The sequence below is a fragment of the Rattus norvegicus genome, chromosome 15 (genome assembly GCF_021556685.1).
Source record: "Rattus norvegicus strain SHRSP/BbbUtx chromosome 15, alternate assembly SHRSP_T2T, whole genome shotgun sequence".
Lineage (NCBI taxonomy): Eukaryota > Metazoa > Chordata > Mammalia > Rodentia > Muridae > Rattus > Rattus norvegicus.
Window position 1 is genome coordinate 17,834,552 of NC_141548.1, and position 26,163 is coordinate 17,860,714.

General features: G+C 38.5%; 1 protein-coding gene across 10 annotated transcripts in view; it reads left to right on the top strand.

Annotated features, from left to right (window-relative positions):
- Positions 1-26,163, top strand: part of Fhit (fragile histidine triad diadenosine triphosphatase) — a 1,549,291-nt gene that overhangs the window by 577,539 nt on the left and 945,589 nt on the right.

A 26,163-nucleotide genomic window follows, 5' to 3' on the forward strand; every position in this document is an offset into this window, starting at 1 on the left:
TGCATGCCAACCATGGGTTTTACTACTTAGGTAAATCCCACCCCAGAACACCTTCTGAAAAAGGGGAGTTTGTGATTTCTATATATCCAATACCAAAGAAGAACCATATAGCAATTTCTTTATTCACTCAACAGTTTCTTAATCTAATATTTGGATCAGCACATAATGTTTCATGAACAAACTATTAATTCAATGAAGCCTGTGGAAGTTACACTTGGTGCATTTGTGTGCACTCTTGGCTTTTTTTCCTACTTCTCTCAACTGGATCAGGTAGTTTTGTTTGTTTGTTTGTTTGTTTGTTTTTGTTCTTCTTTACCTTTAGTGATTTTTAGTAAAGGTTATTAATTTGTTAAAAGTTTCATTTTCCCTTACTTGTTGAAGGAAAAGATGCCTGAATGTCTTCAGAGAGCTTGCTTCTTTTTTCTTCTCAAAGTCTTCAAGAGTAAGAAGTTAAAGTCTTGAAGAATAGAGTTGACAGTGAAAATGTAATATAGTGACTGGTAAACCTATGAAGATGTTAATGACAAAGATTCAAATAGGTATCTCTGACACCTATGATATTAACCAAGATTTTAAATTATCTATTGCTGGCTTGGGAAGATGGCTAAGTGAGTAAAGGTGCTGACTGCCAAACCTTACAACCAAGTTCAGTTCCTGGGAGTCCGGTGGTGGCAGCAGAGAGCTGACTGCTCAGAGTTGACCTCCGATCTGTGCACCTATAGCACATGTGTCCTAACCACCCGGAAACCAAAAGTAAATGGACAAAAACATGATGAGGACTTTGTTATTTAAAAAGAATAAGCCGGATACTTTTATCTATTGTTGATAAGAGTAAGAAGATCTCTTACAGACTTTCTAGTGAAATAAAAATAAAAAATAGAATGTGCATAGAACATAATCTCGGACTCTCTTGTAGGGACTAAAGATATGGGAAAATATCAGAAATTAAAATCAAAGTTCGTTGTATGAGGTGATATTTATAGCATTGTATATACATTATGAGTACATATGTATGAATGACATTCATAGAGGAAAATATAATTTTAATTATAAATGTCCACACTATGGAACATTGCTCATGCACTCAGATGATGTTACAAAATGGGGCCTTATGCAAGTTGGTCAAGTGCTCTGCCGTTGAGAATACCTTCAGTCCTTATCCATGCTCCTTAGTAAGCTGATATAAGGAACCAATAAAAGGATTGCTTATAATTTTGGTTTATTTTTAAAGCTCAAAACGCTTAATATATTTTTACATTATGAAACAAAATAAATAATAAATAAATAAAACTATACCAAACTTTTGACTGTGTGGTCTCCAGTTAAATTTTGTGAGATTTATCCTATTTTGCTGTGATCACAGACAGATATTTTACAGTTTATATGTTTAGATTTAATAGGAGCTACAAAAAGAAAATGCACTTTAAAATGTGTGCTTCTGACATTAAACCTTTTTAAAATGTCACCAAATGACCCATGTGGCTTCCCCCTCAACCCCCTAAACATTTTACTCTACTGTTAGCAGAATCATAGTGGACCTTTAGCAGCTCAGGATGTAACCCCTATTACACAAACATCTCATCAATGCATTTATAAAAGCTTCCGTGCCTGTACCATATTAGGTACAGGTTTTTTCCCCTATGTCTCATGGTAATACCAAAAGTTTGACATATGATGGCATTAGTTAAATAAATATCCAGATTCTCTAAAAACAGTTACCCCAAATCACATCTTTGAATGGAATTAAGGGTACATTGGTGTCTTAGGGTTTCTATTGCTATGAAGAGACACCATGACCAAAGCAACTCTCATTAAAGAAAGCATTTCATTGGGGATGGCTTAGAATTCAGAGATTTAGTCCATTGTCATTATGGACTAAAGCATAGTGGCATACAGATGTGTTTCTGGCAATAGCTAAGAGTTCTACATTTGGATTCACAGGTGGGGGGAGGGGGAGAGAGAGAGAGAGAAAGAAGAGAATGTGTGAGTCTGGGTCTAGCTTACATATGTGAAACCTCAGAGTCAACTCCCAGTGATACACTTCCTCTAACAATTCTACACCTACTCTAACAAGGCTGTACCTCTTAATAGTGCCACTTCCTGGTGACCAGGCATGCAAATCTATGAATCTATGGAACACTGATCCTATACAAACCACCACAATTGATAAACAGTGGGCTGGAGCCAGCTTTTCAGTTTTTCTTGAATAATAATAATAATAATAATAATAATAATAATAATAATAGTAGTAGTAGTAGTAGTAGTAATAGTAATAATAGCAATAATAATGAGGGGATTGAGAAGAACGTGCATGAAGGTCCTTCTTGGTCTCATAGTCTATGCTCACTAATGTCTTCCTCTAGCCTGGCCCAGATGATGCTGACAGAGGCCTAGCTCAGAGAGCTGTGCTTCACTGGTAATTCTCTGCTTTAAAGCAAGAACCCTGGATGGGGGGGGAGGGGAGAAGGGGGAGATAGCTTCATGGGCAATGCACTCATCTTGCAAACACGGAGATGTAAATTCAGGCCTCAGAATCTACATTTCAAATAAATCAGATATGGTGGCACATGTTTGTAATCCCAGAACAGGAAAGGTGGAGACAAGCAGAGCCTTGGGCTCTGTCCAGCCAGCCCAGCCTACCCAGAGAGTTACGGCCAGTGACAGGTCCTGTCTGAAGAGACAACATAAATGGTGCCTGAGAAACAACACTCAGTGCTCTGGCACACACACACACAAATACACAAACACACACAAAAATATACAGACACACACAAATACACACACACAAACACACACACACACACACACACACACACACACACACACACACCAGAGGGAGAACATGCAGTATCTGAATGATAGTTTTATGGGTCCATTTGGACAGCAGGAACATCCAGACACCGATAAACCAAAGCTGGAAGGTAGCATTCCAGTGTTTCCTAGATGTATTGTAGGTGCAGAAAGAATATTGTCTGCTGACAGAGGAAGACATCGCTATGATTTTATGGCCTAGAGGTCATAAGGATAGGGTGTACAGATGATTGATTTCAGGGGTACCTTCTTGAAAAAGGGTCCCAACTTGTGTGAGCTTCTCCACACACAGAGGCAGGATGGAACTGGTGCTTGTGCTTCTATGTCGGCAGCGCCCTGGTGTTTACTCCCCCCAATCCTTGCAAAAAGACAGAAATAGAAATTGTTCCATTGTTTCAGATTATTAAGGAAACACTTAACCTCTTTTGGCAAATTAAAACAAACTGCTCGACACAGCAGCAGACTTAGAATGTGTCCCTAAAATCCCTCCTTTGACAGTGACAGGCTCCTTCTTTCCTTCTTTCTCTTTTCCTTCTGCTCCCCCACAGGCTGCGGATTGACACACCCAATAATGTTTTATTGTTTTCTACAGCACTGTTCCATGACTTTGAGATTTAAGCCAGTTTTTTTTTCATTTCAGTATGATACTGCTTTATGTGGATAAAATATAGTTTGGAGAAAATGTTTTATTTAATGGACTTGTAATTTGCTTCCTTCTGTGTTCTTGGAAACCATACAGCAACAACCCGCTTTGTAGATTTTCCATCTTTCTTCAATTATTTCTTAAGAAAAAGTTTACAGAAACAGAAAATTCATATATATATATGTATGCATATATATGTATGTATATGTACATATGCAAGCATGTATACATATATATGCATAATCATATTCATAGACGATAGTATGCTGCCCCTCATAAAAATTTTACCAATAATTCCCAAGTTGTTTCCACAACTTTCTCCTTCTGTGAACCCCTTGATTACTGAATGAAACTTCAAATAGGCCCCACCAAAGAGGAATTCAGCATACTGCACTCAAGAAGCAAGTTTCTGGGTCGGTGTGGTTTGAACTCATCCATGAAGACCTGGGTTGGGTGAGCTGTGGGTGGACCTTCAAACTCTTTCGCATTTTAATATTTCTCTCACTTCTTTACCTTCAGAGAATTCCTTCTGAACAAGAAAACCAAAAAGTCTTTTACCTTTCATCCTGTGAGGTATTGCCAAATAACAGGTGTCTGGGGTCCAAGTCCCTGTTTCTCGTTGTGTCTCCATTTTGATTTACCTGGGATGTCGCCGGTATCTCAATAGCATTCAATATTCTATATTTGTTGCTTTTGCTTTAGGCTTTTCCATTCCTAAACATTCCACGGCTACAGCTCTGGACTTTGCCCTGGCTCAGTAGACTGGGGGTGGGGTGGGGTGTAGAATAGCATGCGCAATTGTTCTCAAGCCCAGCGATTGATTTTGCTGAGTTGAAGCTGGTACAACGAGTTGTTAACCCTGTTAGAAAAATACGAGTTGGATTTATGATTCCCTCACGCAGGTAATTTGGCCCTAATTTTGAATTCTGAGCCAATTGATTTATACAATATTGCATTATAACATCACAAAAGTGCAATCGAGTCCAGATGATGTATGAATGTGAGCTTCCAATTATGCAATAAATTCTTTCAGTTCTTTAATAAGTGATAGCTGGGTTAGCATGTGACAGTTCTATTTTCTCTGTCCTTCTCCACACCCATGCTCTCATCTCTACCCTGGTCCCTTTTCTCCTTATTTTCTTTTCCCTCTTCTTTCTAGACTTGAACACCTTAGGGACAATTGACTTTTTTGAAATCCCAGTCCTGCATATTACAACATCCTTCCTTTGAACTCTCGGTGTTTCCTCTCAGTCCGTGGCCTACTTCTGCAGGTCATTATTACTTGGCTGTGGGTAACATATGCTATGGATCCAGCCTATAGAGAAGGTACTTTCCTGTCTTGTGATGGTTCATCTAAGAGGTTCCTTTGGTTTATTAATGTCCTACTATCCTCACCTTTCTATGTCACATTTTCCTGCTTTTTTTTCTTCTTTGAAATTATTTTTCTACTTTATGCCCTCACTGTATTTATTTTTAGCCGCTTGTATTCCCTGTATTTCTGCAAGATATATAAAACTATTTTGGGAGCAAGGGTTGGATAGAAATAAATAAACAAAAAGGACCAGAGGCAGTTCTGGGAGCCTTAGAGAATTATCTAGAACGAGAGACACATAATGGGGATCCATATTTCAAATTCTTTTCTTTTATTGGAAATCCCATGTTCTTTTGAGTACGGGATGATCCTAAATGAGGCTTTGGGCATTTGTCAGGGAGATCAATGGTCTAGAGTAGATGAGAAACACAGGGCAATGAAAGAACATCCCAGACTCTTGACTAAGTCCTAGCATGCTCCTGCCAGCTCTCTGCGGCTCTCTTCACATTTATAAAACATGATTTTTCTCTTGTCTGAGGCCCTGCCAAACTTAAGACGTTCATATTTCAAGGTTCTTATAGAGAAAACAATTACTAATCTCCAACCCCGCCAATTTATCTTTGTTCTGCCTTCACTGCTTATACTTCATAAAAATATAAACAAACAAACAAACAAACAAACCCTCAGCTTTCCTGAAAGAAACATTATAATCTGCTTGTAAAGGAAGTAAAGTGGTGGGCTCTCTTCCTGCCTTTTCATAAGCTTCTGTCTTCTTGGCATTCACTGCTGAAGGGCTATTTCTGTGAAGAGGGATGAAGGTAATGATACAAAGATGTGAGGTAGCAGAGGGAAGTGGGTAAGAAAAATGTGTTTTGTATTAAGAAGAGCTCCAGCCACATGTGGGTCTTTGGTTTGAAGCACATGCCTTTCTGAGCTGTTTTCATGGGAAACTGGACCATTGTAGTAACTGAAGGGTCACGATGCAGCTCGGCGTGGCTTGAAGAAGTCACCAATTTCTCTTTTCCATTCCTAGTAAATTGAGCTAACATAGGAGAACACATTTTCTGATTTGAATGAAGACCACATTAATAGAGTGAAATAATACCTGCACTGGACAGCTCAGCGGGGGGCCTTTTAAGGAACCTGCTTTTTTAAAGACCTCCCCGCTCTAACTTTAATGACAGTGAGTAGTGCTGTCATTTCCTTTCAAGAACATTGGTAAGGTACTTTTCTTTTAAAAATATTTCCCCCGGTTTCATTTTTTACCAACTCCCTTTATGTTAAAAAAAAACATATTCCCCAAAAGGAAATTAGAATTCTTATTTTTATGAAGTCCCATTCAAAGAGACTTTGAAGTGTCTTTTTGGCTGATTAGCGTTATTCTACATCCTTCAATATAATGGGTAAAAAAGATCTTGCATGAACGGAATGTGAAAGTGTCTTTATTTTATTGTGAATAGATCTAAAATGTTTTCTTTTTGACATTCTTCAGTAAAGGGTAATGATTGGACATCTGATTTAACTATTAGAGATCTTTGTCTTGAATTCAGGCATTTTTTTCTTTCTGACTTCTCTCTCAGACAGGCATGAGTAAAGGCAACTGGAGTGAATACCATCCTTCTGGTGTTGGGGTTGCAATTAAAAGTGTTTGAATGGTATATGTGCGCTTTAGGGGTTTGTTTTTGTTTTTGTTTCCTTGGGTTCTTAGATATATAGCACTACTCAATGCAGATTACAAGCTTTGGGGGGATGCTGGTTTATTCTGGTAATTATCTGTTCTCTTAGTTTTAAATACAGCCAAGTAGCTCTCTTTGAATGTAACTCTACACCTAGTGTTAAAGGAACATTTAAAATTGTTCCATTAAAAACAAGTATCCAAATTCGGTAATGTTCTTTTTGACCATCTGGGTTCTTGCAAAAGTTGAAAAATCTTGGGCATTCTCCGGCATGTCACCAATAGCTAGTAATTTGGGACTAATTTAATGTGTGAGGAGAATCTTGGAAGACTATTTTAAGCACACACATTTCAAGTAGGTTTTGTTTATTCTAATTGGAGGGCATATGGGTTGGAAACCTCTCAAGGTAAGCTTTGATTATAGATCCATTGAGAACAATCATTACCAGTAAGACCAGCAGTAATCAGTGAGATCTGGGGGCTATTTTGGGGTGGAGAGTACTGTGGCTCTCATGTTTCTTTTACTCAATACTTACATAGCTACAGGAACTGCATGATAACATACCATGTATAAATATCTGTTCAATGAGGCATAAAGGTAATAGGATACTAGAATGGCTGTCTTCTTCTTTCAATGTTTGCTGAGACACTTATGATATAGTCCCCAAAAGACAAATATCAAGGGTGTAGAAAGTTATCATTCTGGCATTTGTTTATGTAAATAAGGAATTTTCCGATGGCAAATCCTCAGAGAGAGCTATAGATAGGAAATGAGATGTTGCCACCCTTTTGGTAGAAAATGTAGTTCGTTAGTTAGCTCTTCGTTGCTTTGATCAAATACCTAAGAGAAGCAAAATGCAAGATTCTGGCTCAGGATTTCAAAGGGTTCATTCAATGATAGCTCTGTCCCTCATACTTTGGGAAATCATCACGGTGGAAGAAACACATAGTGAGGAGAGACGTACATACGGTGCTCTACAAGAAGCAGATGTTCACACCGTAAAGGTCTTCTCCTTTTTTCTTTATTATTCCATCTATACCACCATCCGAGGGATGGTGTCACCCATCTTCATGATGGGTCTTTTCCTCCTTAATTAATATTCTCGGGTAATGTCCTCAGACACATGCAGAAAAATGCCTCTCCGGTCTCCTGGGAGATTCTGAATCTAGTCAAGTTGACAAGGAGAACTAACTATCCCAAATTGAGTGTTCTGGTTTGTAACATCAAACTCTGACAGAGGTCATCAAGTGGATGAATCAAAAAAAAAATCTCAACTGTGTTTCTTGCCATTGAAAATGCTTATGAACTCTGTGTCTAGATTAATCCCAAGAAATTTAAAGTGGTCCACATGTTGCGGTCCAGCTTACACTAGAAGATCTGGACGGCAAGATGCAGAGGACCTCGCCACCTACCTAGGTGACAGGGTAGACATGCTGAAGCTTGTAGCTCCTAACCTTTCCTAAGGCACAAATGAGTGTTTTCGGGAAACCAGGTCTGAGGCTAGCCATTGTGGAATCTTTAGGATCCAATGCAGTATGGTACCTGAGATTGTCCAAGGACTTTAGAACATAAAATCTAAGGCTGTTTGCCACATGATAGGCACTGGAGCCCTGGTTGAAAGTTTCAAACAGCTACTACACAAGGGGGTTCAGTGAACTGTCTCGAAGATGACTTGCAAAATTTGTGACAGTTCCCTTGAAAGCTCCCAAGGAAACATTGGTTCTGTCTATCTACCAGACTGAGAGATAGCAAAGCTAAAATACAAACATACATACATACGGCTTCTTTCCCACTGACTTTCAGTCATTGAGTGACAATTATTTTCTGTGGCCTTGGACAAAGCTCTAGCAAGCTGTGAGTTTCTTATGTACAGATAGTATAGAATTCTGAAACTTCTGGTTACAAATGCACTTCCCATTGAGTAAACAAAATGAACTCATCCATGTGCTAATATCCCTCAGTCCTTGCTTTTATATGTGGTGTTTCTCCTTCATGTTTAAATTTGTACAGAAACTATATTTTCATTTCACAAGCTCTGTTTGCCTCAGGATTTCCCAAACTCTTTACATGTTTTGTATCTTGCAAATTTTCACGTGTATGTGCTACAGGTGGCATAGGCTAAGTGTATCTCACCACAGAACAGAAGTTTTGGTGAGGACCATGCTTCAGCAAACCACATTTCAGGGCACTGGTGGCTGTAAGTCAGTTACCTTTAAAAGTCTAGCCACAGGAACATAAAATCCAGGTCCCGTGACATTTTAAAAGATGATTTAAAAACTACTCCCAGAGGCAAGGAAATACACTCTGACAGTCAGTTCATTCCCATGTCAGTTGGGAATAACAAGGGGTTACAACGTTACCACCACTGAGCTGTAGAATAAGGATGTTGAGGTTCAAGGGTTTGGGGGTTGGTGATGAAAAGTTAAAGAACAAAGTGAAACTCAGCCTGAGAAAATATGCCCACAGCACAAACACGCACATAAACATGAAAAGAGCTTGATCCGATCTGCTATGATGATGTATGTCTACATATGATGCTAGATGGGGGCTTCAGCTTAGCACAGCTACGGTGGCACTGCTAAGTGTTTTCATAGCTTCTGGGGTCGTTTTTCCTGGGCAACTTGTAGCCATTGCTTTATGTGTTTTCCTTGCATGAGAATAGTTCAGGATCAATAAGATTTGGGGGAGGTTATTAAACGTATTAATGTTTTCAGTTTTTTTTCTTCTGGAAACATTTGCCTTCTCACCCTTTTGTTAGACAGTGGAGCCAGGCTAATCCATCTGTCCAGTTCCTCACTTAATAAGACAATTAATCTTGATGCTTCAATTCAGTTTCTCAGTTTATAACGTCATTCCCCAAATTTAGCTGCAGAGTGTTCTAGATGTTGCTGAGGTGCACTCCTGGGATTATGAGGGGTCAGATAAGGATCAAAGTTCCTCAACTCCTCCCAGCGTAGAGTAGTTCTTCGTTCTCTACCTTATACTGTGCTTCTACAAAACACTCATTTATAGTGAGATTTTTAAATATTCCCCTTAGGTGCCATATTCATGCTTTGTTGGATTAATTGTCATGATTGATAGAAATTGGGAAGAGCAAAGTAGAAAGAACTATTAACAACTTAGGAAAGAGCGGCTAGTGCTGATCACATAAGTAAAGCCCTTCAACACTCAGTATTCAGACATAATAGTTCAGCTCCTCGAGTTGTCAAGAGGACCTGTGAGGTCACATGTTCCTCACATGTTAACACTGTGCCTATATACTAGATATTCTTACCTAAACATTGACCATGCCAGTTGCTACTGCTCAAACTCTTGGTAAAATAGGCACACACATGGTAACAAACGTTTGCCTTCTTTCCTGTGTCAGGTTGGTTATTCAACAAACCTTCCCTCCATGTGCAGTCGACTTTCCTAGCATTTGAGATTAGAGATAAATAAGAATCCAGAAAAAATACATATATGTTTGCATAAAATAAAGGAGAAATTTGACCAATTATGAAGCTGTGACAGATGGTGATAAGAGCTAGAGCACTTGATACATATCTGTAATTGTATCATTCTAGCATCCAGAAGGCAAAAGCAGGATAATCAGGAGCCTGAGACCAGTATCAGTTTCTTAAGGAGTTCTAAACCAACCCAGACTCAGGGCTTCCTGTTTCAAGGAAGAGAAGCAGTGACAAGGTTATAAAGCCCAAGCCTTCAAACAAAAGCACTTGGGAATCCAAAGCAGGAGGATTTCTGTGACTCAGAGCCCAGCCTGGTCTATACAGTGGGTTCCAGACCAGCCAGGGCTATTTCAGGGCTGGAGAGATGGCTCAGTGATTAAGAGCACTGACTGTTCTTCCAGAGGTCCTGAGTTCAAATCCCACCAACCATATGGTGGCTCACAACCATCTGTAATGAGATCTGCTGCCCTCTTCTGGTGTGGCTGAAGACAGCTACAGTGTACTCACATACATTAAATAAATAAGTAAATCTTAAAAAAAAATCAACCTTTCTTAAAAATCAACCAAATGAGAAACCCTAAAACAATTAAAATAAATAAATAAAAATCAAAATAAAAGGCGTCAAGTATTCAAAAGAGATGATCATAAAACAATCTGTTGCTCTTTTTTTTAACTTTTAATCAATTTTTTGTGAGCTTCACATCCTACACCTCAGTCCCACTCATCACCCCATTTCCTTGTATCTACCCTTCACCTTTGCAAAAAACACTCCCATGTGCTCTGTCCCAGACTGACATAAGAACATCACCACCAACAAGGTATGTCTTTGCATATTTCCAGAGGGGTGTCTCTCACTATTGAAAGGAAATATTCTTAATTTTTTTTTCTGGGTTTGAGTTCTGATAACACTTAAGTTAATTGAAATGTCTAAATCATGGAGACTTCTGAAATCCATTTGATCAACTCCCATTGAGAACCCTTAAGAAATCGCCGTGGTGGGTTCCTATGTTCTTGTCCGAATACCTGTGAATAAGCTGCAGCTGTAACAAACCAGGAGGCAAGATCATTAGCATTGGATTATATGAATCTGGAGTATTATGTGGACATTGCAGTAATTTGTTGAAAGGCCTTTCATTAAAGATCATAATTCAAGAAAAATGATGGATGAAATAGTAGATTATTGAAAGGTAGGAGGAAGGAGGGGCAGAGGGAGGTAGGAAGGGAGAGAGGGAGGGAAGGAGGAAAAGAGATGGAAGAGAAAATATATGTGAAATGCAAAATACTTTCCTTTCCCCTACCCTCACCCTTGCCCCTCTCCCTTCTTGAATTTCTTCTCCCCTCCCCCATTTTCTTCTGGGCTGTTTCTTCTCATCCATTAAACAATTGGTTACTTATCTGAGTCAGGTAATGTTTGAGGCCCCAGGCAATGTAGTGTTGTATAAGGCAGTAACAGAACAGCCAGACAGTCAAATATGTGAAACCCATTCTAGGAAGGACATTTCTAGTTCCTGTGAAAATGAGCCTCAGATTTGACATCATTGAGGTGGTTGGTAAAGCTTCTCTTGGGAAATGACAGCTGAATGGAACTGGATATAGTAGGTAACCAGCCCTACAGAAATCATCAATCAAGGGAAAAGCCCATATCACTGGTCAGAGAGGTACGAGGAATTTGGAAGGAAGGGAAGAGCTAGTCCATACTGGTGAGGATTCCAGGGACCCTCTCCGGGTGATGTTCCTTCTGCTGGCTTTGACTTTGAAGTTGCTCTTCTACTGGCATGCTTGCACTCCTTCTCTTTATGAAGGGGATGAGAAAGCCCCATAGTCAGTGCGCACCACCCTTCGTTTTTCTGTTCATCTAGTTTATAAGAGTTTAATGAAGGGACTGGGGATTTAGCTCAGTGGTAGAGCACTTGCCTAGCAAGCGCAAGGCCCTGGGTTCGGTCCCCAGCTCCAAAAAAAAGAAAAAAGGAAAAAAAAGAGTTTAATGAAGAAATGCTTCATCCTGTTTGGTTTTGCAAAAGACTCTGAGTGGTTACTTATACCCATACCCGGTGCCATATTTATGTATATTATGAGGACAAGCCTTGAACACGCATTGTTCTCAGCTCTTCTATGAGAAGTATAACTATAGTCCTCCTTTTAACTAAGGATCAGAAACAATGGGTCTGATTATATATGTGATTTTACCATTGGGCCCTCAGTTTTAAGTAGTTATGACTTTAAAGGATACATTTATTTCAGTGTGAGGAAGATTATACTTTGGGATTGTGTGCTGAGAATGTCTGTCTTCCATACTCCCAATGGTCTTTGTTGACCCAGGAGTTTGCCTCTGCAGACCCCCACTTCTATGATGATGATTTCCATCATTGATTGGTTCATGGGGAAGTCCTAGACTGAAATCTTATCATGCAAGCAGAAGGAAAGGGATGTTGGTCTTTAGTTGGTCTTTAGACCATGGTCTGCCTTTCTCATCCTGTTTCTTGCAGGGCTCTTTTGTGTCTCCAGTTTGTGGAGACAGCACCCTTCATCTTACCAGACTTTGGTAGCATTATCTTTTTAGGACCAGGATACCAAGGGCATCCTGCTACAGTGGCTTCAGCATCCTTTATGAGTACCAAAGATAGCCTGCTGCAGCGGGACTTCAGCCTCCATTTTTGGTACCTGAGGGATCCTGCTGCAGTGTCTTCAGAGTCCTTTACTTATAGCCCTGTTTGTAGTTCCAAAAATTGTTCCTTCAGTTGATTCACCTCAGATGTGCAGGTGGTCGTGACTTCCCCTTCCTGCTAGGATTCTGACTGATGGTTTCAGAATTTGTTTTCCACTAAACATTTTATCTTCTTCCTTCAAAAACTGGGAAGGCATCAGACTGAGATAACCAGGGACCAGAAGAATAAATTTGAAATTCCCTGGATTATACAAACGTGGGTTCCTCACATTGGGCTCAGAATAAATCAGTCTCTGGAGAAAACAAGGATTCTGTTTTTCATGATACACCTGCCAGGCTGTCATTCAGGACCTAATTGGACTCTCTTAAATTTCGTTCTACTTCTTGTCATGCTTCTGGATCCCTGAGGAATTTCTTGCCATGTAGGTTATGAAACAGGACGTTTTTACACAGGCATTGTGGTGCTGTGGGTATATTGATTTTCAGAGTAAAATGAACTGTATTTAGTACATATATATCACAGAAGTATTTGTAGGCTCTTGGACTTTCTACTTAATTCTAAACCCTGCCTTTACTTAGAGATTTTAATTTTTACCTTAAAAAATATTTTATGCAGTAGTCTCAGGACCAGTTAATATGAGACCATTGTAGACTTCCATGATGGTTATCTCATCTCCCAGCAATATATATATTGCTTTTTGCTGAAGCAACCAGTCCTAGCGCTGTTATTTCACCTATATGTACTCCAGCGAATAGCTCTTATAGGTAAAGACTTTAAAAATAACATGGCAACCCATATAAATCCATAAACAATGATTCTTTCACGTCTAATATATAGTCTATGTTTGATTTCCCTCCAGTCCTTCAAAGAATTCTAGTTAGCATCTTCAGATCATGAAACATGCTACACCCACATAATTCATTAGTTGCTATAATCCTTTTGATTCATAACAAGTATCTTGAAACATTTTTAGAGAAGAATAACAAAAGTACAGAAAAGTTCACATATTTTAATTGTATGGTTTGACAGTCATTTAAAATAGAACTGCTCAAGTTAGAGAGATACCTACATGGTTAAGAGCATTTATTCCTCTTGTAGAAGATCCAGGCTTGGATGCTGGCACCCACAATGAGAGGCTTATAACTGCTAATAACTCCACCTACAGTAGAGCCAACCTCTCTGGCCTTGGTGGTCACCTGTACTCAAATGTATATGCCCACATGCAGATGAATACACATACATGTAGTTCAAGATAATAAAAACATTTTAAAAAAGAGGACAGTGCATGGAAACACTACTCAGGTAAACATGGAATAGTTTTGGACGACGAGTTTTCTGTTTATTCATTAGATACCCACTATTTTCCTACAGATGGCTTTAGTCCATTTATATAAAGATTCTTATATAAAGATTCTTCTTAACCTTTGATGTACACTCATAAATGTGTAAAAAAAATTGAAAATATGATTTAACAGCTGCATTTTAGCACACTTAACTACTATTGCACATCATGACTTTTCAACATGGCGCACTGTGGAGTACCCGTTATCCCTCTAAGGATCTCGTGATGCCTGAGAACGTAGGGACCACCATGCACATTATCCTGAGAGTATCCTACCAAATGTTGCTAGCTCAGGGAAATGCTGATATTTAAAATTTGAGCAACGATTTTTTTTATTAAATCCGTGCGACTTTTACATGTTTGTAAATTCGAAGTATTCCGTTCTGCTCTCACTCCTGTTGCTGCAAGATGGCACCCTGACTAGAAGCAATTCACACTTCCAAGTTACAGTGTGCTGTTGAGAGGAAGGTAAAGCAGGAACTCAAGTAACTAGTCATGCCACATCCAAAGGCAAGAGTAGAGAGAAAGTGTATCCATTGTTGCCTGTCTGTCATTTTATCTAGCTTTTTCCTGCCTGATGGAGTTCAGTATGCCCTGACCAGGGAATGATGCCACCCATAGGAGGCTGAAACTTTTGATGTTAATTAACAGTCAAGATTGCACCAACAGAACAACATGATCTAAGAAATCCTTCAAATCGAAGCCTGCTTTTCAGGGCTTCTAAGTTGTACATTTAACACGAATCATCCTATTTCTAAAATCAAACTGTGTTTGAATGGAAATGTACGGACATCATCTTTTTGATGTGACTGTTTTGATGGAAAGTCAACATTTTCTTAAAACTTGACTAATAAAGTATAATTCGTATTTACTTTATTAGTAATTATGGCCACAGCAAATGTATACCGCATGAGTTCACAAATATCACCATTGTGACAGAGAAGATTTCTACCACACTAAAAATCATTCTTTGAAATATGGGGGTCCCAAACCACTGTTCATTTATTTCTGTCAGCATTACTCTGCATTTTCGAGAATTTTTAGTAAGTTGAGTTACAAAGCATACATTCTTCTTTGTAAACATAAGAATGACTTATATGCGACTAAAAGAGCCATCTACATCTATGTATTTGCATGTGGTAGTTTATTCTTTCTTTTTTATTGATTAATAGTGTACAGTTGTATAGATAATCCATATTTCATTGATCTGATCACTGTTTTTCTCTGAGCTGTTTACAGGTCTGTAGTACTACAAATAGTGCTGTCTCTATACAAACCTTTGCATGGCTTGTTCCCATTCCCTTGACAGATACTTTAGCATGAAATGTTTAAGTGGAATAGCATGTATGTGCACGCATTTAGAAAAACAACACTTCTGCAAAGTTCGTGCCCCATCCTTTATTCACGTATCCAATCTGAATGACACCCTTTTCCTAATTAATATTCCCTCATGGTTTTAGTCAGTAATTCCAATGAGTATCAATATTGAATACCTTCCAGTGTATTTATTCAGAATCTCTATTATGTCTTCTGTGATCTATTCCAATTTTTACCTGGATTTCATCCGTTTTCATTGGACTTGCTGCATTCTGAGCACAAGTACATTGTCTGATATGTACAAGACAAACAACCTTTTGTTTGCAGAGTGTGGTTTGTACGAAACATAAATTACAAATTCCTGCTTATAGTTTTTGTGCATTTCTGAGAAAACTTGGTCTACTTGAAGCTTGCCACTTTATTCCCTGTAATCTAATCTAGAAGTAATGTAGATTTAAGTTTTACACTTTTAGGTCTGTGGTCTATAAGATTCTGTCTGTAGATTATTGAAAGAAAGGACTACTACTGATTATCCCTCATGGTCTGGATATGTAGGTGTTCTGACGCTATTTGTTTAAAAGACTCTGGCCCTTGTTGGCCTTTTGTGGAATCTTCATTAAAAGATCAATGGGTAAAGTCTGAGTCTATTTGTCGGTTTACATCTGCTTCCCTTAATTCCCCTGTCTGTTCTTTCAATGTTAACACACTGTCTTGATCAGTGGATCTTTATACTTAGTCTAGAAATCAAGTTGTATAAGGATTTGTTTCTTATTAAAATTGCCTTGCCTGTATTTTAGTGAATTTGCATTCCATGCATATTTTAAAATCAGTTTGTCAATTGTTAGAAGAAGTCCTGCTGGGTTTCTGATTGGATTGCACTGAATCTGTCGATTGACTTGGAAAGAAATGCCATTATTAACAATAGTGAGTCTTGCCATCTATGAATGTTTTGTCTTTTCATTTATTTAGTTCTCTTTCATTTCTTTCTGCTGTTTTACAGTTTGTGGCATAAAAGTCTTACATATATTTCCCATTTCTGAACAGTATAATAAATGGAGTTATACACTTAGTTTTCTTTTTCAGTGTTTTTTCTGGGAGGCAGTACTGATTTTATATATTACTCTGACATTTAACCCTGATACATTTATTTATTAGTTCTCCTTACATCTTTTTAAGGAATTTTACATACATGATTATGTCAGCTATAAATAAAGATAGCTTTATTTCTTTCTGGCCTTTATTTGATGTGTAACTCTAGGCTGTCCTTCACTATTCCAGCCTGACACTGTCTGGTGAAAAAAAATGTATAGCAAAACCCTTACAGTGCTTATCATCTCCCCTCTGTATATTGGTATGAAATACAAGCTTTATCCATTAGATATCTTTTTAGATCTGCATTTGGGGTTTATCTGTCTGTCATTTGCTAGTTTTTATTCTCCCATACATTCCGCACCTCATTAAGAAATTTTTCTTTTTCTGACATAGCCCTATTATTTCTTTTTCTTTTTTATTTCTATATCTTTTTTAATTGGATTTTTTATTTACATTTCAAACATTATTCACTTTGTACAATGGGATAAGAATGGGTCAATTTGCATTCTTCTACATGCTGACCTATAGTTGAACCAGCATCATTTGTTGAAAATGCTATTTTTTTTTTCCACTGGATGGGTTTAGCTCTTTTGTCAAAGATCAAGTGACCATAGGTGTGTGGGTTCATTTCTGGGCCTTCAATTCTACTCCACTGGTCTACCTGCCTGTCTCTGTATCAATACCATACAGTTTTTTTTATCACTATTGCTCTGTAAACCGCTTGAGGTCAGGGATGGTGGTTCCCCCAGAAGTTCTTTTATTGTTCAGGATAGTTTTCGCTATCCTGGGTTTTTTGGGTTTTTTTTGTTTTTGTTTTTTTTTTTGTTATTCCAAATGAATTTGCAAACTGCTCTTTCTAACTCTATGAAGAATTGAGCTGGAATTTTGATGGGAAATGCACTGAATCTGTAGATCGCTTTTGGTAAAATGGTCATTTTTACTATATTAATCCTGCCAATCCATGAGCATGGAAGATCTTTCCATCATCTGAGATCTTCTTCAATTTCTTTCTTGAGAGACTTGAAGTTCTTGTCAAACACATCTTTCACTTGCTTGGTTAGAGTCACACAGAGGTATTTTGTGTTATTTGTGACTATTGTGAAGGGTATCATTTCCCTAATTTCTTTCTCAGCCTGTTTATCCTTTGAGTAGAGGAAGGCTACTGATTTGTTTGAGTTAATGTTATGTCCAGACACTTTGCTGAAGTTGATCATCAGGCTTAGGAGTTCTCTGGTGGAACTTTTGGGGATACTTAAGTATACTATCTTATCATCTGCAAATAGTGATATTTTGACTTCTTCCTGTCCAATTTGTATCCCTTTGACATCCTTTTGTTTTCTAACTGCTCTAGTTAGGACTTTGTGTAATATATTGAATAAGGACAGAGAGAATGGGCAGCCTTGTCTAGTCCCTGATTTTAGTGGGGTTGTTTCAAGTTTCTCTCCATTTAGTTTGTCTTTTACTATGTTTAGGTATGGGCCTTGAATTCCTGATCTTTCCAAGTTTGAACATGAAGAGGTGTTGAATTTTGTCAAATGCTTTCATAGCATCTAATGAGATGGTCTTTTTTTTATTTGTGTTTATTTACATAGTGGATTTCGTTGATGAATTTCCACATATTGAACCACCCTTACATCCCTAGGATGAAGTCTAGTTGATCATGATGGATGATCGTTTTGATGTGTTCTTGGATTCAGTTTGCGAGAATTTTATTGAGTATTTTTGCATCAATATTAATAAGGGAAATTGGTCTGAAGTTCTCTTTCTTTATTGGGTCTTTGTGTGGTTTAGGTGTAAGAGTAATTGTGGCTTCATAGAAAGAATTTGGGTAGTGCTCCTTCTGTTTCTATTTTGTGGAATAGTTTCGACGGTATTGGTATTAAGTCGTCTATGAAGGTCTGATAGAAATCTTCACTAAGCCCATCTGGTCCTGGGCTTTTTTTGTTTGGGAGACTTTTAATAATTGCTTCTATTTCTTTAGGAGTTATGGGACTGTTTAGATCTGATCCTGATTTAACTTTGGTACCTAGTATCTGTCTAGAAAATTGTCCATTTCATTCATATTTCCCAGTTTTGTTGAATATAGGCTTTTATAGTAGGATCTGATGATTTTTGAATTTTCCTCAGATTCTGTTGTTATGTCTCCCTCTTCATTTCTGATATTGTTAATTTAGATATTGTCTCTGTGCCCTCTGGTTAGTCTGGCTAAAGATTTATCTATCTTGTTGATTTTCTCAAAGAACCAGCTCCTGGTTTTGTTGATTCTTTGTATAATTCGTTTTGTTTCTACCTGGTTGATTTCAGTCCTGAGTTTGACTATTTCCCTCCTTCTACTCCTCTTGGGTGTATTTGCTTCTTTTTGTTTTAGAGCTTTTAGGTGTGCTGTCAAGCTGCTGATGTATGTTTTCTCCAGTATCTTTTTGGAGGCACTCAAAGCTATGAGTTTTCCTCTTAGCTTTCACTGGGTCCCATAAGTTTGGGTATGTTGTGCCTTCATTTTCATTAAATTCTAAAACGTCATTAATTTCTTTCTTTATTTCTTCCTTGATGAAATATCATTGATTACAGGATTGTTCAACTTCCATGTACCTGTGGGCTTCTTGTCACTATTGTTTTTGTTGAAGACAGCTGTAGTCCATAGTGGTCTGATAGGATGCATGGAATTATTTCAATCTTCTTGTATCTGTTGTGGCCTGTTTTGTGATGGTGCTTTTGGAGAAGGTACCATGAGAAGAAGGTTATTATTTTGTTAAAGGATGAAACATTCTATAAATATCTGTTAAGTCCATTTGATCCATAACTTCTGTTAGTTTCTCTATATCTCTGTTTAATTTCTGTTTCCATCATCTGTCCATTGATGAGAGTGGGGTGGTAAAATTTCCCACTATTATTGTGTGAGGTGCAATGTGTGCTTTGAGGTTTGAGTAAGGTTTCTTTATGACTGTAGGTGCCCTTGCATTTGGAACATAGATATTCAGGATTGAGAGTTCATCTTGGTGGATTTTTTCTTTGATTAATACGAAGTGTCCTTCCTTATCATTTTTGGTAACTTTTGGTTGAAAATTGATTTTATTTGATATTAGAATGGCTATTTCAGCTTGTTTCTTGGGACTGTTTTCTTGGAAAAATTTTTTCTAGCTTTTTACTTTGAGGTAGTATCTCTCTTTGTCACTCGGTATATTTCTTGTATGAAGCAAAATGATGGATCCTCTTGATGTATCCAGTCTGTTAGTTTAGGGTTTTTTTTTGGGGGGGTGAGTCTATTGACATTAAGAAATATTAAGGGGGTTGGGGATTTAGCTCAGCGGTAGAGCGCTTGCCTAGCAAGCACAAGGCCCTGGGTTCGGTCCCCAGCTCTGGGAAAAAAAAGAAAAGAAAAGAAAAAGAAATATTAAGGAATAGTGATTGTTGTTTCCTGTTATCTTTGTTGTTAGTGGTAGAATTATGTTTGTGTGGCTATCTTTTTTGTGGTTGTTGCAAGAAAACTACTTTCTTACAGTTTCTAGTGTATAGTTTCCCTCCTTGTAGTTTTCATCTATTATCCTTTGTAGGGATGGATTTGTGGAAAGATATTGGGTAAATTTGGTTTTGTCATGGAATATCTTGGTTTCTTTATCTATGTTAATTGAGAGTTTTGCTGGATATGGTAGCCCATGCTGGTATCTGTGGTCTCTTACTGTCTGTCTGACATCTGCCCAGGATCTTTTGGTTTTTCTAGTCTCTGGTGAGAAGTCTGGTATAATTCTGATAGGCCTGCCTTTATATGTTACATGACCTTTTCCCCTAGCTGCTTTCAATATTTTTTCTTTGTTTTGTTTGTTTGGTGTTTTGACTATTATGTGATGGGAAGAAATTCTTTTCTGGGCCAATCTATTTGGAGTTCTGTAGGCTTCTTGCATGTTTGTGGGTATCTCTTTCTTTAGGTTAGGGAAGTTTTCTTCTATACTTTTGTTGAAGATATTTACTGGTCCTTTGAGCTGGGAATCTTCACTCGCTTCTATACCTACTATCCTTAGATTTGGTCTTCTCATTTTTTCCTGGATTTGCTGTTTTGTTGTTTTTTTGGTTTTTTGTTTTTGTTTTTGCTTTTGTTGTTGTTGTTGTTAGGAGCTCTTTGCATTTTACATTATCTTTGACGGTTGTGTCAATATTTTCTATGGTATTTTCTGCCGCTGAGATTCTCTCTTCTATCTCCCGTATTCTGTTGGTGATGCTTGCATCTATGCCTCCTGATCTCTTTCTTAGGTTTTCTATCTCCAGAGTTGTCTCCCTTTGTGCTTTCTTTATTGTTCCTATTTCCATTTTTAAATCCTGGAAGGTTTTGTTCAATTCCCTTTCTGCTTGATTGTGTTTTCCTGAAATTCTTAAAGGGAATTTTGTGTTTCTTCTTTAAGGGCTTCACTTGTTTACTTATGTTGTCCTATATTTCTTTAAGGGAGTTATTTATGTCCTTCTCAAAGTCCTCTATCATCATCATGAGATGTGATTTTATATCACAATCTTGCTTTTCCAGTGTGTTTGGATATCCAGCATTTGCTTTGGTGGGATATCTGTGTTCTGATGATTCCAAGTAGCCTTGGTTTCTGTTGCACAGGTTTCTGTGCTTTCCTTTCCCCATCAGGTTGTCTCTGGTCTTAGCTTGTCATGCTCTCTCTGACAGTGGCTTGACCCTCCTGTAAGCCTGTGTGTCAGGACTCCTGTAGACCTGTTTTCTTCCAGACAGATCTGGGAACAGAGAGCTGCTCTTGGCTTTTTCTGTCCTGAAGCCTCTAGGCACATGGCTTGGAGGAGAAGATTTGATCGTATCTCTTCTCTTCTCTCAGGTGTGTCAGTGCTCCTGGCAGCTGCTTTCAGCTCTGAGCACAGGCATAACTGGAAGTGCCCTCCTCCTGACTGGTCCTAGGTTTCTGTATCCATAGGGCACTAGGTAGGTTCCTAATGTGAGCAGAAGTGGTCATCTCCCCTGAGCTCTCAGCATTGTCAAAACTTCTGAGAGTTCAGTGCTCTCCCCTTTGCGTTTTGGGTACAGAGAGCTGTGGGAACAGTTCAGGTCCGGGCACAGGCAGAAACCAGAAGTCTCTTTTTCTTTCTTTTCTTTTGTTTTCAGGTTTTTAAGAATTATTATTAATGATTATTTGGGAATTTCACACCCTGCACCTCAATCAGCCTTACTTCCCAGGCCTTCCAGTTTCTATGATTACATCCTTACCTGCTCCGAAAATAAAAATAAAGATGATTTAAAAGACAAAAATACAATTTGTGTTGTCCATATGCTCACTGGAGCATGGTCAAATTCCGGATAGCCAACCTCTTAAAGAAAAGTGAGTCTTCCTTGGCCAACCCCCAATAGCCATCTATTTTGGAGAGCAACACTTTCTTATCCTGATAACACATTTTAAGACTTCTTCTTGATGGTTTCCTATCTAAGTAAAAGGCTTCTGTCACAATGCCACAATATCCCTCCCCACCAAAATAACAACCTGTCATTTCTATTTAAATCCTTTCTTTAACATGGGTTTGGTTTTGCCTTCCACAAAGATTAGAATATTCTGGAAAACAGATACAGTACAAACAAAATAAGACTTTCAAAGTCATGCTTATTCGTTTTTTTCCGTCTGGTCCTAAAATGTCAAGCTCTCTGTGTTCTCAGCTAAGACTCTGGGGTGGTTATCAGGGTCCTTCCATTCCTGTTGATCTTAAATTCTTCTCTTTGTCTCCCAGAAATCTATTCCCAAAATTGTTTTAGTCTCTAAGCCACTTTTTGTATAGTTTCTTGGACTTTCACATACACATTTGTAGTTTAGAAATTTTACAAGTTCCCAAGGGTACAATCTGTTAAGATGCTCAGCTCATTTTTGTTTGGTTTCCCTCCCACAGAAATCCCAGCCCCTGGAGTCCTGCCTATTTTAGGTCTGGAGTCCTGCCTATCTTAAGGTCAAGAGTCGTCTCTCCAAGTCCCAAACTACTTCAAGTTACAGCTGTTGCTTTCTGCCTCCTAATACTAAGACAATAAAAATTAGGGAATGCCTTTAACATTAAACAGTTGCTTAAAACACTTACCTGCCCAGGGTTTTGGCCTACCATGATCGTAAAGGTGGCTTTCCAAAGTCAACGTTCACCTATTGTATTACGTTCTATCGTATTTCTGGTATGCTGAGCCCTGTAATTTCTTTAAATGTAGAAAACTCAACTACAAAATTTGCTATAGTTCTGTGTGTTGGGGGATGGGGGTGGGATGGCACAAAAGCTAAACAACTAGAGAAGTGTGGCGATGTAACATTATGAAAATATCTCTTACATTCTAAGAGAACTGAATTTTTTTTTCTGGACCTCAAAATCAGAGTTAATAATACACCTTAAGGTCACTTAAGACTGCTAGCCTACTGTGTACTCAAACTCTTTCTTTAACCTGCCTTTAAGAGAACAATGTAACAATCAACCTCACTTGTCTTGGCTTTCCCGTGTAATCAAGTTTTACAACCTAAGCTAATGCATACCTGTAATCTCATGTACTCTCCCATGCCCCTGACCCAGAAAATGCATGTGTATCACCTTCAGAAAGCAGCAAACTTCCTTAAGCCTGCCATAAAGACTGAAATGAACCATTTATGGACACTGGTTGATAAGCAATGATATTTTTTGCCTGGGTCGGTTGGGATCAGTTGGGGCCAGTGACTTAATATTTGTAAAACTCTGAAAGATGTCGGTAAATTATCGCTCATTCCCCTCCCCAGGTGATGTTTCCTATGCTCTTCACCGAAGTGAAGCCCTTTGTCAAGAGATGTACTCACACAAACACTCTCTCTCACACACATAGGCACACAGACACAGGTTCACAAGATATCCTTCAGGGGATCACAAATTCAGACTGGAACAAAGGCAGAGAGGGAAGATGCTAAGAGCATGAAGTAGAGAATTCAAAGGTAGCTTCCCTAAAGTGACTTAAATGACTCCAAGGGGGAAATGCTTTTCTCTCTTTCCGTAATGAGACCTAATGCTTTATTAGTACCTCAAAGTAATCACTAATGCATATAATCCAGGCAGAAAAGGTTCTGGATATGACGAACAGGAAGAGTGTCCATTCCTTGTCAAATCTGGGATCTTTAACTTCTGACTGCTTACACCACCTGCAATGGTTTTCATTCTTTAGATTTATTTTTTTTTACTTTATTTGTATAAATGTTTTGCCTGAAGGTACATAAGGACACTGCATTCCTGTCTGGTGCCTACATAGGCCAGAGGTGGGAATTGGATCCCCTGAAACTGGGGTTATGCACAGATGTGAGATTTTATATGAGTGCTAGGAGTTGAACCTAGGTCCTCTGGAAGAGCATCCAATGGTCTTAACTCCCTAGGCATCTCTCTAACTCCATTTGATTTTAATTAATTAATTTTAATGATCATTTATTGTACAAAATAGTGGATTTTGTTGTATTTCCTGGGTAATTGTACAAGTATTTTGACTGTATTTATCTACATTGCTTTTACCTAGCTCACTCTATTTTCTTTTATTTTGTGAAGACTTTACAACTATTTCCTACAAGATTATTAGTCAGATACTGTTCAATCTCGCATAGCAAGGTGCATAACCTTTGCAGCTAGAGTTTAAGAAACGTATTCTAAATAACCCTTGTTTGTTAAAATTCTATTTACCAAAAATTGTGGGGCACTCATATCCCTTTGGCTGTCTTCCCATTGGATTTCTTCTTGTTTCCTTGAAGTGTTACTGTGTATCATGTGTCTGGAGTCCCCAGGATTTCATAAACAGTCAGATGTCCATGTTTTAGTAAACAACATACCATAAGAGCATTGTTTGTCATTTACAATGCAACATGACATCATGATTAGAAAATGGAAATGACACTCTACTGGAGGAACGTGGAAAAGTCTTAACAAGGGGATACATAAATTAGTGATGCTCGACTTCTACCTCAGACACAGTGGCTTAATTGGCTTGAGACTTGACCTTAATGCTGGGATGTTTTTAAAAGCTCCCTGGATGTTTCTGATATGCGGTAAAAACATAGGAGCCTCTGATGTAATGTCTGGTTTCCTCACACTGAGTTGGCTCACAATTGCTACAGAACTTCAGGTGTTGTCAGGCTCATGGCTTCCATATCAAGTTCCTCATGAAACTTTTAGCCAAGGGTTCATAGCCATGGATGGTAGCGCCTGTGCCCATTATTTCATAAATACTTACAAAATGGCTACTTCTTTCATTTCATCAGTCTTCCTTTGTGTATCACAAGGCTCCCTCCGTGAGGGAGCAATTTCTCTCAGATGCAGTTTATTTAAGACGTTGTAGAGGCAAAAATGGTAGGTGAAGCACTATTTTCCATAATCTTCATATCGTATGAAGAGGTTGCTATCCTAATGAGTTTTGAAGGTGACCAGTGATGTTTTAGGAAATGCTATGGAGAATTCCTAGTTCTATGTGTTGGCTCAGTTTCACTCATCATGTTGGCTGTTCTTTTTGATGTTGAAGCAAAGTAGTCTGTGGCCACAGGGGTCCCTTTCATGCTGGTGCCAAGTCCTTTTGACATGACTTTAGAAGGTTTTGACAGCATGGCATGCAAACTGTGTAGGCTCATGGTACTGTTCACTGGCCCAGCTCTAGAAATGGTTATTTCATCCAGGATTCTCAAATTCTTTCATTGAAACAAAACACAGAAGATGAAGGGAGGGGAGAAATACAAACAAAACCAGGTATGACACCAAAATTGATGAGTACAATCCAGTTCTCAACTCTCAGCTATTTTTCCTTTGCCCAAGAGTAAATGCACCACTTTCTCCTTTACCACATATCCCTTGTTGGTTTCAGTGTCCAGAGTTCTCCTATGTAACAAGAGCATGATAATTTAAATAACCCAGGCAAATGTCAACCCTCTTTGTGCTTTAATAGAGACTCAATGGTGGAATAATGTGTTCATGGTCAGTAGACCTTGTAAAACGATTGCAGTATTTATTAGGTAGCAGCCCATTCTGTAGACAGTCATGCTTCTAAGCCCTGGCTGTAGGTGGGAGACATGATGGTTGACAACACTGCAGTTAATTGTTTACTCAATAAATAATCATGAAGTACTTTCTCTGGGAAAGGCTCCATGCTGAGGCCTAGCATACCATGGTAGTCAAGGTGAACAGAAAGACAGAAAACAGTAAATAAGCAAATATAAATTATTTCTATGGATCTAGAATCATTCAAACAATCTCTCTGGGTGCCAGGAAAATCCCAAGTAGCTTCATTCCACCATCAAAATGACTGTCTTGTCAGATCAGCCACATGAACAACCTATGACTGCTTTGTCCGTTGTGCTAAGTCACCACATCAGCTTCTAAGCAGCCTTCCTTTCAAAGAGAATGAATACTAATAACAAAAATCCTTGGCGGCAGTTTCAGAGGTTGGACTAGGGCATCTCTTCCTTCAGGACCCTTTTTGGTTCCAGCATGACTGAAATGGAAGAGCAGACGGGTGCCCTGAGAGAGGAGTTTCTGCCACACCCAGAGGAAGGAAGTCACTCAGTAGCTCTATGTTACTGCAGAATGAAAAATAGGTCTTGAGATAGCCCTTTCTGTGAATTTCTGGGTGGGGGGGGGGAAGGACCAAGAAATTCTGCTTTCCCCTAACAATTTGTGGTCTCCATCCTGTTCTGTGTTTTCCTCATCGAATGGGAACTCCTCAAGTTTCTGCCCCCTGTTGGACCTTGCCCGAAGTCATAGACTCAATCCAACTCCTATAATAGAAAGTCAGTTTCATTGGCAGAAGGTGCCATGATTGGGCATTTACTTACGAACACCTACCATGAAGTCTAGAGAACTGAGGTAAAATGCACTTGTTTCAAAATTCTTTATTGATTCTAT